The sequence below is a fragment of the Pteropus medius genome, unplaced genomic scaffold (assembly GCF_902729225.1).
Source record: "Pteropus medius unplaced genomic scaffold, Ma_sr-lr_union100, whole genome shotgun sequence".
NCBI lineage: Eukaryota > Metazoa > Chordata > Mammalia > Chiroptera > Pteropodidae > Pteropus > Pteropus medius.
Window position 1 is genome coordinate 5,415,261 of NW_024352783.1, and position 7,456 is coordinate 5,422,716.

Genomic DNA, 7,456 nt, shown 5'->3' on the forward strand with positions numbered 1-7,456 from the left:
CTATTAGTTAATAGAATGTAGGACACAGATAGAGGGGAGAGTTAATTTCACTCTGGACTGGAGCGGGTATTTGTGAGAAAGGTATGTAAAGGTCGCAGCATAGCCAAGCTATTTGATCTACAACTCTTACATCACAGGAAGTGATCTGATTTGGTGGCTGTGCAGGGTTAGAGAGGTAGTACTTGGTCTCTGAGAAGAAAAAGTCTGGTAGTGACTGAGAGGAGTATGCTAATTTACATAAATGGCAATGCATTATTAAATTCCTGGTGGCATTTGGGAATGTTTTGCTTAAAGATTATTGAAAAACAAAAAAGAGAGATAAGGAAAAATTGGGGTGAGATAAAAGGAGCATAAGTTTTGGAGTTAGCAAAATCGGGTTCAAATCTTCCCTTGTACTTATTATGTGACCTTGGGCAAGTTAGTTAAGCCTCCTTTTACTAGAAATCAAGACTAATAATATCTATTTCAAAAGGATGCTTTGAAAATTAAATGAGTCAATCTATGCAGCATGTATTGCAGAGTTCCTGATACATAGTAGGTGCTCCATAAATGCTGAGAAACAATGTGATATACTAGCAAGAGTTTAGATTTTTGCTTCAACAGAGACTCAGGTTCTACTGCTAACTCTGACCCTTTTGAGTGTATGACGCTAGTTATTTACACGCTATCTGTGAAATCAGTTTAGCTATATTTATCTCTTTGAGGATGCTTTAAGAATTAAATGAGATTACATACATAAAGAGCTCCCCACTTCCCTCAACCATGTTAACCATATCTTTCTTTGAATTCCTACAGCACTGTACTTGAACTTTCCTGTCTTCTGCCATTCATGATTATTGTGTACTTTCTGGCTTCCCCAATTCTAAGCTCTCTTTATGCACCAGTGTATCTCTGGCATGGCGTCTGGCAACGAACCCTCAGATGAACTGAGCCTAGAAAATGGACATCTGGCTATCACAAGTACCAATTTAACATAAGCCCTGGATCTGGGAAAGAAAGTCGATGAACACCTAGAGAATCACTAATTTCTCTGACAGCAAAACCCAGGTGTGTTAGGAGTGAGGGTGCAAGGCTTGATCTCAGGACTCCTCATTCCAGGCAAGCTCTTCTTAAAGGTGAGGGCTCTTCTTACAGGTGTGCTACACTCTACTTAGTGTTCAGCACTCTATTCTGCTGTGACTCCCAGCCCTCCAGGCCAAGTCTGTGAAGGTATGAGAGCCAGGTAGAGTTGAGTCAAGGTGAGACTTCACTAGACCTCTGCTTTTCTTTTTATTTCTTTTCTTGCTGTTCTTTAGGCAGCAGACATCAGTGAAAAGAATCCTGGAACTGGAGGCAGCCTTTGGTTGGACCTCCAGGCTCTATCACTTCAGTTGCATAAAACTGGACTAGAACAACCATCACTACCACTACCCCTTTTCAGGGAGCACTCACAAGCACAATACACCAGATAGTCTTCCACACAGCCCCAAGGCAGTTTACTAGGAAGTGTCATCACACTAAAATGTGACTTAGAACATTAAGGGAGCTGTTTGGCCTTGCTTAATTGGTATGTGGCACAGTTAAGACTCTCAGCAAAGTTCTTGTGAGTCCAGGCTGCCCTACTACACTGCCTCCTTCAAAAAACTTCACTCCAGCCTCAGTTTCCCCACCTGCACAATGAAAGAATTTTGTGCTAGAAGCTCTATAAGATCTAATCAAGAGCAGACCTTCTGTGGTCCTGGGGTTGTACATTTCCTTAGGGCTGTGATAGTGGTGTGGTTAAGAGCATGCACTCAGAGCCAGTCTGCTGGTGTTAGAATCCTGTCTCTTAGCTTTGTGACTTTGGGGAGATTATTTAATGCCTATATGTCTCAATTTTCTCATTAGTGAAATGAAATAATGATAAAAATAGTAACAACCTCCTAGGGTTGTTGTGACATTTGCAAGGAATTACTATACGTAAACCATGTGGAACCATGCCTAGAATTTAGGACTGTCGAATGTTAGCCGTCATCCCTATGTTGTGGAACTGGTCCATCTCATACTGAAAACATGGGTCTCCAGATTTAAGTCCCAACTCAGGGCTCTGTCACCAGTATTTGCTTGATTCCCCACTTTCATCTTGGCTCACTAATGGTGGCATGAGTTGAAATACCACAAGTAATAACCATAATAAATATTTACTGAGATTTCACTATGTGCCAGGTACTATTTAAAATTATTGTATCATAACACTCACAACAACCCTCACCCGAAGATGAAAAAAGAGAGGCATAGAGTTGCTAAGTTGCCCGTGGTGGCTAGTAAGCGGTCAAGGCTGATGTAAGACCATGAAGGTAAAACAAACAGAGTATTGCCAAGCCACACATGTTGAAAGGCTCTGAAGGAAGTAATGGAAAATGAGGCTGACTGATCTAGAATTGGTTTCTTAGTCAGCAAACTGCTGATCTCAGAGGGCTGCTTGCAGCCTCCTTATCCTGTAAAAGGAAAAATGGAAGAGGTGGGCTTAAGGCTGATCTCTCAGCAGCAGTTGCTTAATAACCATTTCCCCTTGCGTTTGTAAATCATAAGTGGAAAATGAGGTTTTTGTAATCCCAGCTGTGATATCTGCAGACCAGCCACTGGCTGTGCATCTCATTTAGGACAATTCTAGCAAGCATGAAGCATCTTTGGCTTGCTGATAACATTTCCAGTTCAGAGTATACCAAAAAGCATCACTGAGGGAGGCAAAAACAGGCTCCTTCCTGGTGCATTTTTGTTGCAGTGTCACAAGCAGATGGCAGCATGAGTCCTGTTGTGGCCAGGACAAATTGAGCAAGTTTCAAACATCAGCTTACCAGAGGCTCCCTTCATACCGTAAATCAGGACATAAAGCAGCCTGAGGCCCTAGTGAACTGAACACGAGGCAGCCTCATCACAGATCTAATCGCCCACAAACACAGAGCCAAGAGGAAGTGAAACAAAAGGCAGACCCTATGCAGAATGGAGCCACTAAGAAGAGCAGCCCAGGCCAACTTCCATAAGCTGTTGGACTTTAAATCTTGAGTTGGGATTAAAGTACTATTTAGCAATGGTGAGTTGGGACTTGAAGCAGAATTAATTGCCTCCAAATTGTATACTTCCTCCCAGCCATCCATTAGTTTGCTCTGACAGAAGGATAATGACACTTCATGAAATATAGTCACAAAATCGAGCCTTGTTCATTGCATCCCTGGAATGAGCTCAAAAATGTAAATGTAAAAACTTTCAAATAATATATTTACCCCAGGGTGAGAACGAATCTAAAATCATTAGGTCACTATAGTTCTCTCTCTTTCTCTCTCTCTCGCCCCCTCCCACCCTCCCTCTCTGTCTCTCTGTCTCTCTGTCTCTCTGTCTCTCTCTCTCTCTCTCTGTATATATATATGTGTGTGTGTGTGTGTGTGTGTGTGTATGTATATATATTTCTTTATTTTCAAGTAATGAAATTGCAGAACCATTCAAATAAAATCTACAAAGGAAATATTTTGTTTAAATTGTAGTAAGAGTCTGATCTTTACTTTTGTTGTAGTTATTTTACTCAAGCTGTATCATCTTTTTGATGAAAGTCACTGCACAGAGGGAGATGGGGACAACCGAGGTCAAGACAGGCCTGTTACAAGGTTCTCCTTTAAAAGCCTTTTTGGTCACTTTGGGAAATTGATGGAGAAAGCCAAGCCTAAACCTGAACCAAATAGATGCTCAGAGTTATACTCATGAAGCCACTGACTCCGTTAGAGAAATGGTTATGCCAACATAATTTTAAATCCCTTTGAAGGCATTTAGTGTTTAGAATGAGTAGCAAGAAGTGGTCAATTTAACACCTGTATTTAACACCTGTGTTCCAACTGGTAACTGACTAGAAGCTGAGATGCTCCAGGATCAGTGATGCTCCCCTGCAGTTAAAGAGGAACTGAAAAGATCTAACCAGTAGCGCGCGTGTGTGTATGTGTGTGTGTGTGTGTGCGTGCACGCACCTGTGTGTAATTTAAAAGTTGTTTTATTATTTTTTTAAATTTCAGGGCCTATTGTGTTTGTAAGCAGAAAATAATATTACCTAATTCAGTCCATTGTCTAAATAAGACTCCCAAATCAATGCCCACAGAGGAGGCATAAGTGATGTAAATGAGAGAAGCTGTGGATAAGAGAAGGTAAGCTGGTACAACTCAAACAAACCCAATATTGTCAACTACGTGCTAATTCTTTAAGAGAACCCAAAAGTGCTGTTTTTTTTTTTTAATGTGAAACAAGAAAATGGCTTAATTGTTAAACACCTACAGTAAGTCTTCACTTACATCTTGAAAGATTTTTGAAAACTGTGACTTTAAGAGAAATGACATGTAATGAAACCAATTTTACCTTAGGCTAATTGATATAGACAAGAGTTAAGTTTCAACAGCATATTTCTGGTCACAGAAACATCACCAAATTTCTAAATAAAGACTCAAAATACTTCTAACATTAAAATTGAAACAAATATGAGCTGTACATACATTTAAGAAAAATGAACAAAACAAGTAAGATTATTTTCCAACCTGCTTATTCCAGTTCAGATGGAGGGTAACCAGAGCCTGCCCCAGCAGCTCAGGCAGCGAGGTGGACACCCACCCTGGACAGGACTCTCTTCCACCATTGGACATACTTACGCCCACCCACACTCACTCAGCCTGGAAAATTTAAACGTGCCAACTCACCTCTCATGCACATCTTTGAAATGTTAAAAGAGTAAGCCCAGAGAAAATCACACAGACGTGGGGAGAAAGTGCAAACTTCACACAGACAGTGGCCCTGGCTGGGAATTGATTTTGTTCCTCATTAATATTAACTATACTAAAATGACACTGAATGAAATTATGTTATCAGAGAACCTCCTTTATACATATGACCCCATTTATGGGCCTTATCTGGCCCACGGGTGTCCAATTTAAAATCTCTGGTCTAAATAAAAGCTATTGCCTGAAAAAAAAAATAGATAAAGCAGTGCTTTAGTAATCACTGATATTTATAGAATTTCAGTTACCTGTGCCTGAAGTAAGTGGAAAGTGAAGACTTACTGTAGGTGTTTAACAATTAAGCCATTTGGCAGAGGAAACAAATGTGAACTAGTATGAATTGCCTGGAAGGAATCAAAGGCCCTTTTTAGAACTGGTCCTAAACATGCAAGTCCTTAAGTGAAGACAATATTAACTAAGGTCAATATTTTTTTCTATTCCTCTTCATTCTTCACCCCTATCCCCCACTGAGTTTATGATATTTTAATTTTTTGCTGATTGGATCTTGGTAATTCAACAGAAGAATAATAAGAACCATGGAACTCTTTTGTTTGTATGCTGAATCAACAGTGAAGTAATCTAACAGCTGAAACTCATGTGGGTTCTTTAAAAATAGCTCTTGTTTATCCAACAGACTTTGAGATGTGGGAAAGGTCTTTTAACAGGAAGGCAGGCATCCTGGGACCAGATAATGGTCCTGCCACTAGCTAGACATATGACCCAGGTGAGTCTCATTTACTTCTTCAATGATGTGAAGTCTTTGGCTGAGTGATGATATCTAAGGCTTTTCCCAGTTCTGCTCATCTGTGATATTTACTCTTCTTGTTTTATCTTTCTTTAGATGGAGGGCAGATGCTAAAAACTTGAGGAGTACTTGAATTCAAATTTCCTTTTTATATGTCTGACATGCATGAGGCACTGACCTTGGCATTGATCTGGATATGATGATGAGTAATACATAGATGAGTAAGAGCATATAATCTGATAGTGAGATACTATTTTGAGGTATTATTCCATGTTCTCACATGTTCTTCTTTATTTTCTCTTTTCCCTCTCTCCAAATAAGTAGCTGATTCTGCCTTTATTGCTATTAGAGAAGTTCAATAGAACATTCTGGGTGGTGACTACATGAGTGTAGACATAGGTAAAAATTTATTGATCTCTCCAGTTAAGAGTTGTGTATTTTACCTAAAAGGTCCCTCTGGCTTCGTGTTTGCAGGCATAAGCAGTGGTTTTTAACCCACATGTTAGAATCATTTAGGGACAGTTTTAAAAATTACTGTTGACTGGATCCCCTCCAAATCAATTAAATCAGACTCTATCAGAATTGGATGGAGTCAGAGCACTCATTTCTGATGACGTAGAATTGCTGTTGAAATATTTTCACACGCACACGCACACGCACACACACGCACACACGCACACCAATACCTTAGGAGAATTTAGAGTAGTTGTGAGTGAAAAAATTCAGGCACAATAGACAATTGTTTTGGTTAAAAACAGTGGGAGTCTATGACCATGCCACCCTGAACGAGCCCGATCCCGTCTGATCTCGGAAGCTAAGCAAAGTCAGGCCTGGTTAGTACTTAAATGAGAGACCACCTAGGAAGACCAGATGCTGTAGGCATAAAAATAAAAAATAAGGGATTGTAAGCTGACAAGGTCCTTGAAATCTATGAGGTCAACCAAGGGTTGGCTCGCAAAAAAAAAAAAAAAATTAAAACCAAACAAGAAACAAACAGACAAACAAAAAACAGTGGGAAATGTGGGCCTTTCATATCCCCTGCAGTAGCCAAAAAGAGATTCCCTTTGGCAGGAAGAGGAGAGAAGTAGTAGTAGGGCAGCTCATGCGAGCCCCCAGATAAGAGGTGGTGTGAAGTTGCAACATGAGTGAGAGCCAGGCTCCAAAGTGGTCCCTAATGACCCACACTTACTAGCATTCATACTATTGTTTGAACCAGAGATATCCAATGTAATCAGTTGGATAGGTGACTGTGACAGTATGTGACTTCCAAGACTAGACAGAACAAGCATTACAACTTCCACCTTGGCTCTCTCTGTGAGAAATCAGTCCTAGGTGCCATGCCTTGAAGATGTTCAAGCAGTCCCATGAAAGGGGCTCATGTGGATAGGAGCTGAGGCTCTTTCATCCATAGCAACCCACCCACAATTTCTTTCATCTTATGGTTCTCTCCACTTTTTGTGGGTCTTAGCACCTCTGGAAGTATATGCAAAAAACGTTGATGAGTAGACCAGGGATCTGTGACTTATATCCATCACAGTGCTGATATCTTTCTGAACTGTCAGAAAGAAGAATGGTGCAAACCAAGCTATTACTTTCTATCATTTTTTACTACCCATTTGGCATGATTTATATTCTGGAGCACTCTTAAGATGACACTTGAGATTTGGTCCAGGTAAGTGCTGCAGAAACCATAAAATGAAAGAATTTTCCCCAAAAGAACAATGATTCCAAGATCAACCTATGGAACCTGATCATTTAGTTATACAAATGATTTAAAAAAAAAAAATAAGTTCCATATTTTTTCATGTGAAAAGGCTATTATATTATGCTCTGTTCATAAAATAATGTAAATAGAAACATAGATATTAACATCATGATATATTAAAAATATATAGGTTAATAATACTACTTGGTATACTTAGACTTATTGCCCTTATAGAGC

At 39.8% G+C, this 7,456-nt stretch overlaps 1 pseudogene; it reads left to right on the plus strand.

The window, feature by feature from the left end:
* The first annotated feature begins 6,277 nt into the window (after nt 1-6,277).
* LOC120589940 (uncharacterized) lies at nt 6,278-6,396 on the plus strand (annotated as a pseudogene).
* The last annotated feature ends 1,060 nt before the right edge of the window (nt 6,397-7,456 follow it).